General features: G+C 39.9%; 1 protein-coding gene across 1 annotated transcript in view; it reads right to left on the bottom strand.

Moving 5' to 3' along the window:
- Window positions 1-16,649, bottom strand: part of MSRA (methionine sulfoxide reductase A) — a 223,944-nt gene extending 207,295 nt beyond the window's left edge. Inside the window, exon 1 of the mRNA XM_005424956.2 lies at window positions 15,103-16,649. The gene's annotated coding sequence lies outside the window, so the exon portion shown is untranslated. The remainder of the gene's footprint in view (window positions 1-15,102) is intronic.
- Window positions 16,650-17,707: the final 1,058 nt, after the last annotated feature.

A 17,707-nucleotide genomic window follows, 5' to 3' on the forward strand; every position in this document is an offset into this window, starting at 1 on the left:
AGTCAATGAGAAAGGCCCAAACTTTGAAGGCTGCCTTGCTCAGAGCAAGGAACTGAAGTATAAAAACTTCCAGAATCCCTGTCTGTAACAGTATGAAATAATGATATTTTAGTTAATCATTGTCTATTTTCAAATTTAAGCAGGATAACAACAATTTTAAATGGATAAAAATATTTCTAGATTTTAAATATCTCAACATTCTTGCTTCTTTTACCTTCCTCACTTGATTGCAGGTATTTCTGAACCCTAAAACACACAATAGACCAAGTTGAACTAGAAGTCAGTTCAGAACCTGGCTCTCCAAGAAAAGAGCAACTTCCTAGAGTATTTTCCACCCCTATTCCATATCCCCCAGTGGTTCTTCCATAAGTTTGCCCAGTCCCTTTTAGGAATGTGGACACTCACAGCTCACGAACTACAGCTGAGATTTATGTCCTGTTGTCCTTTACAGCTTCAAAGCAATTCTGTACCAGGCTGATTTTTTTACAAACACTAAACAATAATTAACTGAAAAAGAAAAGCTTTTAGAGAATATTTTTCCTTAGTCCTAATTCAGTAGGTGGTTTAATATGAAGAGGTGCCTGATCACTTCCCCTGCAGCAGCTGTGTCATTTCCACTCTTCAAAAGCCCATTCTCCAAACCTGCCACTGGAATTTCTCTCATTAATCGAGCTCAATAAGTCCTCCAAAGCCTTTGGTAAAACAGACACTAGATTACATTAATTAATCATTTAAATTTTCTTCTGATTTTGCTTCGACTGCCACAGGCAGCTCTGCCTCTTCAAAGGTACCTCCAGTGCCAGCACAATAACTACAGTTCAGAAGGGCAGCGGGAGAATTGAAGCTGAGGTACATTAAGGGAAAATTTGAGCCAATTTATTTGCATCATATATCCTACCAATTATTGCTCTAAGTGAAGTTAAAACCCCCTCCTGCTCTGACTTCATTTGCGCAAAACAATAAGAAATTAGGGGGTGGGGGTGCAGGAATGTAATTCATTTTTAAGGGATGCCTCTCTTGAGGATACATAAAGGGAAAATATTTATTAACCTGCGTGTCTCAAACCAGGTGATGGCACATGAGGATTCCGCTTTTCTGAATTTAAATTGGTTCTTCATTAGAAACCTTTTCAGAGATTTGCTGCAACAAAAACCAGCAATTCAGCCCTTTAAATGCACAGTAACCTTCTCCTGCTGCTTCCCAAAACTCATCCTCCTACCTGTGCATTCCTCCTAATTCTACTTGTTTGTAAATTGATAATTGAATATGTTTATCCATTCTACCCAAATTTAGACACAGTAAAAACAAAAATGCACAGTACAAACTATTACATAACTGCAAATAATTGTAAATAATACAACACCATTCATCAGTATGCACTGTTCATAAAAACCCTTTTGATACTGTTAGTGTTAAACTGATTTACATGGGTAAACTGAGAAATATTTAGCTTTATTCTATGGTTTAGCATGGTTCAGTAGTGGCTTGGCAGTGCTGAGTTAACAGTTGATGATCTTAAAGGTCTTTTCCAACCCGAACCATTCTGTGATTCCCTAATATTCAAGAATCAAAGACCTTTGTAAAGGTGAGGAGTCATCAGCACCAATCACTTAAATCAAAGACCTGAAAAATTCTCATTTCTTGGGCGATCACACCTGTTACCGTTTCACACAGAGAATGGCAGACTCTGTGAAGCATCAAAACATCAAGAATTTCTAGAGGTATCATGAATTCCCTCAAAAACAACACTGAGGATCAGACACCCAAAATCCACTGTCACCATCAGGTGGTGAATCATCAATGTCTGGTCTCAAACAAAATTCAGCAGCAGGACACAGTAATCTCCCATTTATGTGTCTACAACGCCCATTTGTAACTGCCTGTATTTATAAAAACCACAAAAAGCAGGGCACAGAATGTCACTGTGAAACCTGTGCTCTGCCTTGTTGGCTGAGAAAGAGGAGCGACCCCACCAGGAGTTAATAACCTCCTTGTAATTCAGTCAAGCACAAGAGGTTCTTGCATATGGAGTGCCAAAAAAATAGTGTGATCTCAGTGTGTGAGGTCACTGAGCTGTCAGGAACAGAAGCAGAGACAAACCAACAAAAAATCATGAAGCTGAGGAAGAAAGAAAAGGGAGAAAAAAATCTAATTTAAGGAAATTTAAACATTAGATCCAAGCTGGTCTAGTGGAAGGTGTCCCTGCCCATGGAGGGGGTTTGGAAGGAGGTGGTCTTTAAGGTCTCTTCCAGTTCAGGCCATTCCACGATTCTGTGATCCAAGAGAGTCCTGCTGTGCATTTTTCTACTCAAAAAGTGTGAGTACAGACCACAAACCTGCCCAAAAGCTGTTTTGAGTGTTGCTGTAGTGCTCTGTCAGCTGAAGGAGTTTAACAGTGGTCAGGCTGACTCAAAAGCAGAAAACTCATTTATTATGAATTATATATTATATCCTATCACAGACAGAAATGTATTCCAGGTGTGATCCTGGGATGGGTCAACCAAGCATGGGCTGAGCTCCTTTCTGTCAAGTATTTGAAAAGTTTCTAAATATTCCCCACTCTATTCTCACCTCCCTGGTGATGTGTGGATTGAGAGGAGCTGACTCCACAAAGCTACTCCACCGACAGTTTGAAAACATTAAATGGAATCCCACTGGGAAATTAAATGGAAGTGTCACCTCTAATAATGGGAGAGCTCCTAAAACCAAGGGAGCAGAACACTTGTGCTTGTCCCACACACGCAGAATCCATCCAAGGATGGATTCTCCAACCTATCCAGAAGTTTCTCCACATGGAGAAACTGCACAGTTCATGAACTTCTAAAGCAGGAGAATGAGAAGATGGCTCCCACAAGCAGTGAGGACACAGAAAAGCTGTCTGACATGGAAGAAGTTCACTGGAACCCATGGCAGCATCTCTTACTTTCAGCCACTGAAGGATGCAGTGTGGAAGGATCACTGAGGGATGGTATCAGAATGAATCATGTGAGATCCCATTTTCTTCATGCAGGAAAAAGCCCATTCTTTATTCTCATAACTCATTTTTATACAATTTTCACAGACCTCATGTGCTACACCAATTTGTTAGTAACTTTCTTGCCAATTACTCTGTTGGTTAGTAAAAGGTATTTTGTCTACCAAATCTCTATTCTTAAATTGTTTACAGATTTTCTTCACTGATTCTCATGGGACAGATCTATTGTTTATGCAGATGCCACTCAGTTTTCTCAAGAACCGATTGTTCTCCTTCTCAAGATATTTTCACATGGGAACTTACCTAGCTGCTTATCTGCACTTAGAAGAAGTGACAGGCTAGCTGGCAATCCAGCAGAGCAAGGCCTGGTTTTATGAGGCCTTTCTTTTATAGTTCTTTTACCTATCATGACAATGTGGAGCCCAAACCCCCTGCTCACAGTGGAACAAATCCTACATTCAATCCAACTGCTCAGGGTCACCTCCAATCAAGTTTTTGAATTCTCCAAGGCTGGTGATTCACACTCTGACTATGAAGAATATTTTCCTTAATGCAATCACGCCTTTCCCTGTCATCGTTTTGCTGTTCATCAAGAAAACAATTGATAATCATCGCTGATGTAGAGCTGGAGGTGTGATAAATCCTCCGTATCAAACACGGCTCAGGAAGCTGCTGGTCACACACAACAGCTTCAGCTTCCAAATTATTTTCAAGCAGAGTGCCCATTGTATGGAGGCTGACACATAAATAAATCAGGAGTGGTGATGCCAAGCACAAATCATAAATGTGACATCCAAAAATACCCATTCCCTCATTGTGCACTGAGCAAACACCCCTTGAAAAAGACATCAGAACATTATTCACACTCCTCTTCAGCACACAAATTACAGGTGACGTTACAAATCCCATAATCTTCCAATTTGAACAGGGTCTATCAATTTGGAACTGTGCCAGGCAACACTTCCAACCTGACTGTCCTGCCAGCTTACCTGGAGTTTGGGAAATGTCCTGCCAGCAACCACCTGAGCATGGCTGTGAATGGCTTATTGCTATTCCAGCTATTTCTGGACTGCTCCTTCCCACTCCCAGAAAGCCTCAGGAAGTGGAAAAAGACTTAAAAATTTTATGGAAGAGCCCAAAAAGATCAATCAACAATATTTAGGGGTTTAACACCCATCTTAGTGCTAACAATGACAATAGCTTGATGGTGGCAGCATGAGGTATCAGCCCACATTCCCAGCTCCAGGAAATTCAAATAGGTGTTACCACTGGAGTTCCTTGCTAACATTTATTTATTGCAGGTTTATACATATCAGTGGCTGCAAAAAAAGTGGATGTGTGGTAGAAAGTTGAGTAAACTGAGCTTCCCCTTTATTTGGAGAAAATAATTGTGTAACATGCTCATAGAAGAACTCCCAGATTGGAGATTAATTTTCGAGTGCCACAAATCGAGAAAAACTCAGCTTTTATTTGTGAATTCTCAGAAAAGAGGACAAAGCCATGAAGGAAAGGAAGGGGAATGCTGTAAAACACAAAGTACTCCATGAGCAGAGATTTATAATTAATCAACAAGAGGGATGCAGCACTGTTTTACAAGGCAATAATCCGGTCCCATTCCCTAAGGAAAAGCCTTGGAGAATGAAGGCCAAGTAGCTTTTTCAAACAAGGCAACTGGATTATTGCCCCATAAAGCAGCACAGCTCTGTGATTATTACCTTGGTGCTACATGCCCTTTTTAAAATGGTTTTCCCCCATAAATGTTTAAAATCTCCCAAGTAAAAAAGATCAGGGGATGGGAAAGGAGACGTGGAGTAGAAAGCAACACATTTAATGTTTTGTTCTAATTTCCTGGGAAATACCAAGCACGCAACGTTAAAGAAACGCTTTCAATCAGGGTTATTACAAATAGCAGCAATAAATCCTATTAATAAGCAGCATACTAAGATTTTATGTCTCTCTTTTCTTCACATGTTGTTTCCCCTCTCTGTTTGTTCCCTCCCTTTTCCCACTTTCCCAAAAGCAGAAGCATTTTTCATTATTTACAATTTTTATAGTATTTCAGTTTCACTTTATATTTGATACACCAAACCCAAAACAAGGCAGAGACTCAAATATCACCCAGAATCTTATTAGTGACAGCTGATAAAACTTCAAGCCACAATTAGCCTTTGTCCTATGCTAAAAATAAGATATTTTTTGAGAACACAGAGTCTTGTCCTCTTGGCTGAACCCTGCCTTGACCTGTGACAACTCCACGTGTGCTCAGGGTCAAAAATCACTTTTATTTAGAACAGGCACATCCAGAACAGCCTGTGTATGTCCCATCAGAGCAGTAATGTAACAAAATCAGCTGAAAAAAATATTCCTGGTCATAATATTCTGGATGCTCCAAGGATGGGCTAAATTCTTCACGCGTGAATAAAAAGCAAAGCACCAGCTCCATTCACAGCACTAAATATGCACAATTCACTCAATGAGGACAGGATCAAAATAAGAAAATTCAGCAGACTCCCTAATTCCTGGTTTCTGAGAATATTTAGACATGTCCCAGCTGCCTCACAAGTCTGACATCTATTCAAGGTACCGAATTTGAAAGAAAATAACAAGTGCAAGTTTTACAAATATTTCCTGTCTAAAAACTCTTCTTTCTTCCATTTGAAAAACTTTGCAATTCCTCTCATAAAACATTTCTTTGTAAAGGCAAACAACCAAAACAAATATGATTTCGACTGATGTTGTTTTGAAAACATTAAATGGAATCCCACTGGGAAATTAAATGGAAATGTCACCTCTAATAATGGGAGAGAAATGATTCATAGGCAGACTCTAACATTTTAAAATATGTTACCTACGTAATTAGAGGAGCCTGATTTTCCAAAGGAGCAGTCTCACACACCTTCCAATAAAATTAAAGCCCAAATACAGGCTGTGAAAGCAACTTTCAACATATGCGCTTCAAATATTTTGTCACAGTGCAGGAATTAAATCTGGGAAGCCCTGGAAGCCTGTTCCCGCTACCTAAGGCATGGAACTCACAGGCTTCCAACTGCTTCAGGAATGTCTTTCTGGAATAGCTGCTGACACCAATGGCAAAATGACAGCTTGGTTTCACAATGTTTGAGCTACACAAAATCATCTTTATGACCATTCAAACTTAAGCCACCTCATTAAAGGCACTGGGACTTTGGAATCTGCAACTGCTTGAGCAAAAAAATCATCAGATAAAGAAGGTGACACTTCCCAGGTGGGAAGGGGAGAAGAAGGGTTTCATTTCACTCACGGGCAAACAAAACAAATTTGTAAAAGCTCAAGTTTTATGTAATTCAGACAGAAGCTGTGTGGGGATAGCAAATGCTCAAGTCCCACCATTCCAGTCCAATCTCAGTACAACCTGAGCGAGGTGCAATTTTTGATTCAGCCAAAAGAGAGTTAACAAGACAGAACATTTTCTCCAGGCTCTTCAATTTTATACAAAGCCAATCTTATCTGAAACTGCTAAGCAGTATTCATAGGTTATGAATAAAACTATTTAAAGGATAATCTAAGGGAGCCTTCCCATCAATATTAAAGCCATTGCACATTATACTGAGTTACTGGGGAAGGATATTCCTCTAACTGCTCCCAAAGTGTGATTCCCAAACTAGGAATTGCAGCCTGGAATATGGGATCTGCAGGTGATCCATACAAAGCTTTATTTTCAGGTGTATCTTTGGCTCCAAAACTCTGACAAGAAATCTGAAGTCCTTTTCTGAGCACCCACAGGAGTGAGGAAAAATCCTTTTTTGTATCATTTATTTTCTTATTGAGGAGCCAGGATCTGGGATTTTTTTTTTTTTTTAATACAGTAAGTGTGGTTTATTTGCAGGAAAGGGTGGGAAAATTTTCATCAACTGCGTTGAATGTCTCAGTTCCCCCTTCTGTAACTACAGCATTTGCGGGGGCTCTCTTTGGGGTGGAGCATCATGGAATGGTTTGGGGTGGAAAGGACCTCAAAGATCATCCAATTCTACCCCCTGCCATGGGCAGGGACACCTTCCACTGTCCCAGGTTGCTCCAAGCCCTGTCCAACCTGGCCTTGGACCCTTTCAGGGATCCAGGGGCAGCCACAGCTTCTTGGGCAACCTCCCCACCCTCAAAAAGAAAAATTTCTCCATAATATCTAAGTTGGCTTCACAGCAAAGCCTCACAGCCTCCCAGTTACAGGAAGGAATTTTCCATGCTGCTGCCCTCTCTAGAGGATCCTTAAGGACAAGAACTTTGAGATGCGAGTGCCTGATCCAGGAATACAAAAGACCCCATCTGGACAGAAAGTGGCAGGAGCAAACTCAGGTGCTCCAGCAGAAATCCCAAATGAAGCAAATTGTGCAGGTGCCCTTCAAGGCAGCAGAAAGACCAGTGGAGGTTCTGCCTTTCACTTCATGAGTGGCTTTAGGATCACAGGAAGCACACTCCAAGTTTTCCATCAGGTATTTTGACTTTTGGGTCACACAAGTCTCCCGGTCTCATCCTGAGACACACAAATGACAAATTTTATTTTATTTTCACTCGTCCCTCAGAAAGGCAAGTGAAGGGTCAGACCATGTCCCTCATTGCAGCATTAAACAAAAGGCAGCCTGAAGCTCAAAGGCACTATTTAAATCTAATAACTGCTTTCACTACCTAAATCTAGAAACTTTTTACACATAAAAATGACTTGTAAAAGAAAAATGGTGTATTTGAGGCAACATGAGAAACTGCAGCTCCCACCACAGGCTTTTAAGGAAATTCTTCACTACAGGGTGGGCAGACAAGGACTTTACACATTTCCTTGGTTCATTTTTAACTATTATAAATGAAATTGGAATTATTTCCTAGTAAATAATTACAGAGTTTTTGGTCTAAATGTCATCCAGAATCTCAAACTGAAGCAGGTGTACAAACTGACTTGAATACCAGAATATTTGGAAAAATTATGAGAAAAACAAAAAAATCTTTAAACAAACTTTACGATACCTGATTATAATGCAAAAATGTAAATGGTTTAATTGCCTCAAAGAAGCAAAAAGTCTTTCACCACACACACACACACACACACATATATACTCATACCCTAGATGCATACACATCCCTCTTCCAGGATCTTTTAAAAAATCTTCTATATGAAAGATTAAGTTTAATAAAACACAACAGTAAGCTAAGAATAATTTTTAAAAATGCATATAAGCACATTGCAGTTACCCAAAAACAAAGGAAAAAAAATTTCTTGAACTAAAGAAAAATCCAAATATGCTAAAAAATTCCAAGCAAGTAGAGGGTGCAAATAGCTTTAACTGACATGCAGCCATAATACAATAGGATTACTGACTCTTAATATGCTGTCCAAAATTAAATTAATTTAATTGGCTCTGTTCCTCATACCCCAGGAACACAGGACAAAGACAAAACTCTCTTTACCTGCCAGCACAGGAGGTTGATCATTTGCTACAAAGCATGGAGGGCAAGGAAAATCGATGCTGCAGAGTAAAACAACTCTGCATAACCAACAGATTTCTGTTCCTAATAGCAAAAGAAAAGTGACCATGAAAACTTGTCTGGAGTCACTTCTTGGCAAGACTTCACCTAAAAGCATTTTTTCTCATCCCCCCTTTCTTTACTTGGTTTCCTTCATCCTACTTCTTTTTTTTTTTTGCATTTTTCTCACTATCTCATTATGTTAATTTTTTTTTCATTTTCAGACTACCTTTGGCTGCTGAATACCCAAAAGATTTGTTTCAATGAGCTCCTTGCAAAGGAAGCCACAAAGAAATCCAAGCCTGGCCAGTCCAGGGCACGGGGCTGTGCCTGTTCACAATGAGACACAGTCAGGAATGTTTTCCAGGAATATCAGGCATCATTCCTGCCAGTGGGATTGTGCCTGATCCCAGAGGACGGAACAGGTGAGAGGAAATACCACAGGCAAAATTCTCCACATCTCACAGACAGCTCAAAGGGGAGTCTGCAGTCAGGAACACAGACTGTCTGTGATAATGACAATTGTGAGGACATTTGTCATGCAAGGGACACACAAGTATCGCGTAAAAAAAGGACAACAGAGCACAGAAAGCACTTCCTTTTTTAAAAAATAAAAAAGTAGAGTAAGAAGAAACAGTGATCAGAGCATTGTGAACTTCATGGCACTACAAGGTCATAAAATCCAGAGATGCTGTTGGTTGGCACAGGTGGGTGCGGGATTTGAAAAAATCCTAGAATGGTTTGGGTCAGGAGAGACCTGAAAGTCCCACCCCCTGCAATGGGTAGGGACATCTTCCACTATCCCACACTGCTCCAAACCCATCCAAGTGGCCTTGGACACTTCCAGGGATCCAGGGGCAGCCACAGCTTCTCTGGGCACCCTGTGCCAGTCTCCCCATCCTCACAGCCAGGAATTCCTTCCCAATATCCCATCCATCCCTGCCCTCGGGCAGTGGGAAGCCATTCCCTGTGTCCTGTCCCTCCATCCCTTGTCCCCAGTCCCTCTCCAGCTCTCCTGGAGCCCCTTTAGGCACTGGAAGGGGCTCTGAGCTCTCCCTGGATCCTTCTCTTCTCCAGGTGAACACCCCCCCGCTCTCCCAGCCTGGCTCCAGGGCAGAGGGGCTCCAGCCCCTGATAAATCTTTGTCCTCTTGTGTCAAACCTTTCAAACATGTCTGTGTCTTTTTATGCTGCTTTTAGGACAAAATTATTTAGAAGATTCCACCTGCAGCTCCAATAGCTTGGAATTAGGTAATGACCAAAAGTGCCCAGCTCTGGCTGCTGACTCTGAGGGAAAACAGGAGTAATGAATCCCACACATTCACACTGCAGATCCTGATCCTGGCCCAATTCTCTCATGAGAGTCTGAAGAGACCATTTCAAGTTAAAAATCTTACAGAGTAACAGCTAAGACCACAAGAAAATGAATTTATGAATTGTTAATTGAGCGTCCATAAAAATATTCTCCCTTTTCATCAAGACACATTGGACAAAGTGCATCACTCTAAAAATTGTAGTCTAAAAAGTTAGAAAGGTTGGAGAGAACTGGCAATAGTTAGGCCTTTACATTAGCATAAACATATCAAATATTCATTACAACCAAGCACTCATTATGTCAGCAGCTGAATTAAATAACAAGAATAATGTTTCCCAGCTATAAAAATAAGTGCCACAACAGTCTCCTGCACCAGAGCAATTTTCAAGAGGACACAGTGAGACAGTGTTGCAGGAACCACATTGTTCTCTTTGCTAAAATGGCTTCATTCACTACAAATATATTGGCTTTTAACAGTTCCTTTTCAGATGAATTTCTACCAAAGAGAAAGAATTATGTTCTACAGCATGAATCCATACGAAAGGAAAAGCATTATGCTAGGACAATGGGGTTTATTGCAACAGCAGAATGTATCTTAAATGCAAAATTATACCAACACTATGAGCTTACCAGTTTAATCATAGCTTAAAAAAAAATAAATACAGCAGACATTACAAAAACTCATTTATATGAAGTTTTTACACTGGGTGCACAAAAACAGAAAAGTAGAGCCAGAAGTGTAATGGCAGCAGAACAAAACATCTCAAGCCTCTGAAATGCATCACAACTGTGAACAACTAATGGAAAGACTCATAAAATATAAATATAAAGCCATAGATATAAACAAAAGGTATGTAATAAAGCCATTAGGACAAGGAGGAATGGCTTTAAACCAAAAAAGGGTGGATTTAGATTAAATAGAGGGAAGGAATTGTTCCCTGTGAGGGTGGGGAGGCCCTGGCACAGTGTGACCAGAGAAGCTGTGGCTGCCCCTGGATCCCTGGAAGTGTCCAAGGCCACTTGGATGGGGTTGGAGCAGCCTGGGATAATGGAAAGTGTCCCTGCCCATGGCAGGGGTGGGGACTGGATGAGTTTAAGGTCCCTTTTAACCCAAAGGATTCCTCACTACATGATTCCATCACGTCAATGAAAGCAATAAGCCTTAACCAAATAAAGAAGAGATCTTCTCTTTCCTTGAAGTCCTTACTGCCTTCCCACCTTTCTTTTTCAGAAAGAAAATGGACAATGAACAAACAATTCACAGCCAAGGACAGACCAACACAACTCTTCCCAGCTGGGAACAGATTATAATGGAAACTCATGGGCAAATACCAGGCTGGTCTTAGAAATGGGAAAACTGCCAAAAACAAGAAGAGGTCACAAATGCCCTGGAGAAGATTTTATCAGTGGATGAAATCAGTACTAAACTTCCCAACCTACCATGTTCAACCATTTCTATCAACAGAGGTCAAAACAAATTGAGATTTTTTTCTGAGTATGCTCCTCCTGAACCTACACATTTTCTCACAGTCTGTCCTCTCCACAGTCTCTGCAGGTGCTTTAATCTGGGATTGAATTTTTATTATCAAAATTTTTATTACCTATGGAAAATGAAAATTTGAATCATCTTAATTAACGCTGTTCTGTCTGTAGAGTTCTTAGTTTTTACTTTCTGTGCGTTAGATGAACAAGAAACAGACTTTGTTCCCATTCCTATCTGTAGGACTGGAAAAAACACAGCTGTGGGGGCTTCCAAAACAAAACCACACAGAAATCTCTCATGGAGCAAAGCACTGTATCTACTCTTACACTGCACACTTGGTGTTGTGCTGAGGTGTAAAAGGGATGAAGGTTTGCATGGAAAAATCAATACAATGGAAACCTCTCAGTGCTGAAATCCAAAGTTTGCATTTGGAGACTGAGAACTAAACCCTTGTTATGTGAAAAAAGAAAGGAAAAAAGAAGGAACTCTTACAGGCATAATCCAAGAAGACAGTAAAAAAAATTTCCACTTTGATGCAATTTAGCAGAGAAAAAAAACACAATGTTTTTATCATGCTTCTTCTCTCATTCTTTCAATATTAATTTATATGGAAGATCTTTTCATTGTATTTTAGTGAACTCAACCAAACCATTCCAGTTTCCTCTGGCATTCAGTAAAAGTGTTGTGTCCGTATGAGGGAGACACTTTTCTTGGGATGTGATTAATTCCTAAACTGTGGATCGGAAAGTGTCTGAACCATCAGTCATGGACCAGGGAGCTGCTGGATGTCCCATCCCTGGAAGTCTCCAAGGCCAGGCTGGAGGGGACTTGGAGCAACCTGTCATAGTGGAAGGTGTCCCTGCTCAAGATCAAGGATTGGATATTCCCTGATTTCTCTTCCATTAATCTGTTGATTAATAAAATAAGAGCAAGCAGAGCAAACAGTGCTGCCATCACTGTGCATTTCCCATCTTAAAACCCCAAAATTTGATAGTATAGAGGTTGTAACTTCAGATAAACCAGTATTGGACACAGGCTGAAGAGGTCAGCAGCAAACAGGAGAAAAGATGACACCAAGATTCTGCTTGATCCTGGCAAACTTAGCAAAAATAGGTGATTAAACAAATGTAAAGGAAAGACAATAATGGGATTTTTTTGTATGATCTATGATTTATCCCTAAAATCTTTTTCAATTCCATAGCATCCAATAAATATGGAAAAACTGCTGTATTGACTCAGAGGAACAGATGTACACTGGGCATAACTTATCTATAAAGAAAAATAGGAAAAACACGGATGTCCACAACTATTAACAGTACCGTCTTCTACTATTTCTAAAAAAAATTCATTAAGAAAATCATCAGAATCAGTCAGATCCTAAACAACTGCGAGCAATTCCTCATCTATAAATAAATGACAACATAACTTAAAAAGACTATAAATTAATACTTTTATATTCTCACCATTTTTTCTTCTATTTCCCAATTATTTATGGTTAATAAAGAAAGTGACTCACAGGACTGATGGGACAACCTCCCAAATCATCTCCTAAAGGAGTTTACTCCTCCACAATGACTACAAGAGTTACTCAACTCACTTAAATGATATTTTAAGAGTTACAGTGGATGAAATAATATTGACTTTGCTCAAATTTTTTGTGTCATGGATAAAGACTGTGGCTTATATGGAATAAAGAAGTGGAATTCCACCCAAGTCAGTCCCCATGTGCCAAGAGGAAACACCTTGGAATGATGGACTATAAAATAAGCAATTATTCTGTATTAATGGTAAAGAATACACGGAAAATGGAAAGAGCCTTAAAATATATAAATCAAATATAACTTTTTAATTTTTAAAAAAAAGATATTGTTATAGACACTGAGGACACCTCAGCACATGGAGTTCTACCACATGCAGAATCTCAAGATAACCTCCCATGGCTATAGGAATGCAAAATAAAACCTCTATAAACTGCATTTTAACATTTGTATTGTTGTCCTACAACCATATTTAGGGAGAATCCACAGTCATACTGAGAACTGCTCATCTCTTCCTTGTCCAATAACCACAGGGGTTCAGAGTAAGGGTTCAATTTTAAAATGCTTGGATATATCAATATCAAAGGCACAAACTAAGCCCATTCCAGGCCCATTTTGATCTCAAACTGCTTTGACACTAATTAAAACAGGAGAGTAAACCTTGTTTTATGTCCTATTAATCACCACAAGTGAAATCAGACATTGGCCCATCACAGTATCAAACATGATGCTCTAATGTGAAATATTAACTGTAGTTTAATAACAAAAATTAAGTTAAACCCCAACCACCAACCCTCACCTCCACACTGAAATATGCCACGTTAGGGAGCCGCACAATCCAATCTAAAATAGATATTAATGATTCATTAAGAATTAAACACAAATTGTTAATTTATGAAGTTATTAAACCTATCCAATAATTAAGGATCTTAGATGAATGGTGGCAATGAATAATCAGATTAAAGTATCCAGAAAAGTCCAGCTGATAAAGAAAATACATAAATACAATAAACCATGTCAAATTACACCAGAAATTCCATTTGCATGCAATCCAACCACTGTTCAGGTTCCAACATTTAAACCTTGCAATTCCAATTTCATTTTTAAATTGTCAAGTTGGGATATTCTCCAAAAAATTAGCACTTAGATGAACTTTCAAAATCAAAGAGTTCAACAGGAAGAAAAACATTTTATTATGTAGGCCAAAAGAAATGTGCAGTGGTGTGTATCTCATTTAGGAACCCAAAATGTACTGACGAGATATTTGAGAGATAAACAGTGTTTCCAACATTGTAGGAACAGCTTCAAAATAACTTCAGTGTCCACAGATTTTTAAGTATTTGTACAAATATTTCTCTTTATAAATGCACTGCAAGCACCCACATGTTGATCATGTTTAAAACCTGAATTTATGAAATTATGTAGGTACTTGGGAGAAAAATACAGTCATTTTTTTGTATCACTTAGAAATGTAATGGTCATTTTAATATTTCCCTTAGAGGCAGCACCATAAGTGTTTCCTGTTGTTTTCTGAATTTTAATAGGGACACCCAGTAAAGATTTGGTTTGGAATGCCACAATTAAATATAACAGCAAAAGCTTTGAGGCTGCACAGGATTTCTGAGAAATAATGGGAATTTCTTCCAGAATTCCCCACGGACAGACAAACTTAGGGCACTGTTGTGATGCAAACTCAGCCCAGCACATCCCCGTGTCCCCAGGCACATCCCATGGCAATGCCTGCGCAGGAACAACAGACAAGAACCACACGGGGAGCAGAACTCAACTCCTCCAAACACTCCCCTTCCACCCAGGATCCATTTGAAATCCCCCACGGCACACCTATTCCCACACTGAGCTGCTGAGGATATCTTTTAAGGATTTAGAAAGACAGAATAATAGAATTATTTTGTTCAAAACTCCCTAAGAAACCCTATTAAAATGTTTCAGTGAACCAAATATTAATCACAACAGCATCTTACCCACTATTTAACTACAGCATCTTTTTAAAGGCTCACTGATGTAGTAAAAAAATCAAACAGATCTTGCTGAGAAACCAATTTAATGTAATATTAAGTAACCCAAGTTTTTGACATCATCAAAAAGACCAGTTAATTTTAGCAGTCTCATAATCCAAACACCACAGTTAAAACACAAACACATTCTTATTAAAAACCTTTCCATTAAGGTTGTTTCCTCCCTTCAGCAGGGAAGAATGAGGAAAATGCACTTGTGTGCAGCATGCCAGGAATTGCACATCTCAGGCTGAACAATCCAGTTTTTAAGGATAGGGTAATACTTACTCCAAGCGAAGCCGATCCATAAAAATCTACGGTTTACAGTTACTCCCTGAAATAATAATGCTGATTGTCACAGCAGCAGGAGGATAATCCCAGCATATCCAGGCCTAATAGGCAGTGTGATCATATTTGCTCCCAGGAAATCAGAAGGCAGGGACCTCTCTCCCTGAAAAAACAGGTACCTTTAGAGAAAACAATGGACTTTTAGTTCCTTCATTTTATGGAAATGGTAAAGCGTCCACGCTTCAGCCATCACTGATTTTTTTAGTCCATTTTCTTTTAATTCCGGAGAAAAGAGCAGATTTTTTCACTGTCTGCAGCAAACAGGTCCTGTAACTACAAAGTGAAGTTTCCGTATCCAGTGCCATCAACTGTGTCATCTTCAGACATCCCTCACTTGGCAGCAGACGATATTTTTCCATCTCTTGTTGCTTCTAAAAGTAGAAAATTCAGCGATTCCAGAGGCTCTCTAGGAAGATGCAGTGAAGGGAATGTTTGAGAGCAGGAGCAGAATAGCCATGCTCTGATTTTGCCCTTCAGGCACAGCCTGGGTGTCTTCGGTGTGTCCTGCTGGGTCTTCAGGTTTGTCCCTAAAGGCTGGGACATGGAGCCAGGACAGCACCAAGCAGCAAAAACAAACGTTGTGGCTTTAAGAACGTACTCACTTTTCTATTGAAGTCACAACTTTCTCTCTACTCTTACTTCACTGCTGGGTCAGATGAAATCTTTAAGGAGGTTCCATTAAAAGTTCGTTTCTGTCGAGAGAAACGCTGGAATTCCCATTCCGAACGTATTCCGAAGGAGGTCAGGTTCGGTTTTAAAGCATGTTTGTGTCGATGAAAAGTTTTTGTTTTGCTGCAAAAAAATGAAAATTCTCCCTTTTATTTACACATTCCCTCTGTAATCTTCCAAGTTTCTCGGCTCCTTTACAGTTTAATCAGACATAGGGGGAAAAAAAAATCACCAAATATCGTATTTCCCATATGTACAAACTGACATTGTGGAGGCTTCATTAAAAGCTTTTATTTCTCTGCTCACTGCTAACTGGACGTCATTTAATGTCACCACCACTTCCCAAGAGCCCAAGAGACTTAAAAAGCGACGGAAGTTTGAAAACCAAAAAAAAAAGTTGTGAGTTTTTCTGTACCCCAGGACGGTTTTCTTTCGCGAAGCTCAAGCCGAGACAGCAGACAAAAGAAGCTGATTTGACTGAGCCGTGCCAAGTCTTGCCTTTTTTTCTTCCCTCGCCTCGCTCGCTCTCTCGCTCTCTCGCTCGCTCGCTCCCAGCATGGCAACCTTCCCGAGCAGTCTTGGCGGAGCTCCAGCCTGTGCCAGCCTGTCTGAATCCTTGTTTTCCAAAAAGATGCTCTTTGCGAATCAATTAATAGATTTCCAAACAGGAAACTGTGGGTCAGTAACCAAATCTTGGCACCAACAGCAGCTTCTCCTGCCAAATCGGCTTTATAGATTTCATGGTTGCCTACCTTTTACAATGGATGCAACGTTTGTGCTCCCGGATCGTGGAGCACTGGAAGCCATTCCCTGTTCTCGCAGGGATAAGAAATCTGCTCGCTAAAAATGTCCGCATGCGACACATGAACAACCTGCAGTAAATCAAGACTCTTTGGAAGGCGGGCGTTATGTGTAATTTTAATAAGCACCAAATACTCCTTAAAATAATGTTTTCATTCTCTCCTCCCCAGAATCATGGGAAGGTGCCAGGAGCAGGAGACGTATAGATTTGAATTAAGATCACACTCAGAAGTCACGCACGTTTTAACTTTATCTGAACTCCAGCTTGAAAACAACCAGTCTTCTCAGTTCCACCATTATTAAAAATCAGCTGAAAATTAATAAGAAATCGGATCCCGGCTCACACACAAAAAATCTCCCCACATCCATAGATCCAGTGATGTCATCTGTTAATTCAACAGCTCAAGTTCTTGTGGCACTCAGAGCAGAAATGGGGCTCAGCATTAACAGTCAACTCTGGTGGGAAATTTTCTGATGTGTTGCAAGACTTAAAGGATAGAAAATTATATTTGGAACTTCATTCAAGATATTCTAAATGACAAGAATTCATGTGAGGAAAATTACAGGAATAAACTTTCTTTTATCTTCAAGCTATTTGCCAAGGCAAAATGCCAACTTTTTAAAATACATGCATTACATTAATGAGCTAAATAGAATATTCTGAGGGGGAAAAACCTTCCTAAAATGTTTAATTTTCTAAGTTTATTCAATAGATAGTCTCAGAAGTTCACAGGATCATAGAATGGTTTGGGTAGGACACTAAAGACCATCCAGTTCCACCCCTGCCATGGCCAGGGACACCTTCCAACCATCTCAGGTTGCTCCAAGCCTCATCCTGGCCTTGGACACTTCCAGGGATCCAGGGGCAGGCACAACTTCTCTGGGAAGTCAGGGCCTCCCCACCCTTACAGGAACAATTCCTTCCCCCAGCATCCAAGGAAATCCCTCTCTGTTTCTAAAGGTTCTGTTCTGTCAGAGATTGGGTGACCTTATCTAATGAATTTTTTTTAATAAAAACAGGTTCATTCTCTGCCCTTCAGACCTCAGACATCCACACAAGGTTCCCCTTGTGTGA

This window comes from Geospiza fortis, unplaced genomic scaffold (assembly GCF_000277835.1).
Source record: "Geospiza fortis unplaced genomic scaffold, GeoFor_1.0 scaffold106, whole genome shotgun sequence".
NCBI classification, from domain to species: domain Eukaryota; kingdom Metazoa; phylum Chordata; class Aves; order Passeriformes; family Thraupidae; genus Geospiza; species Geospiza fortis.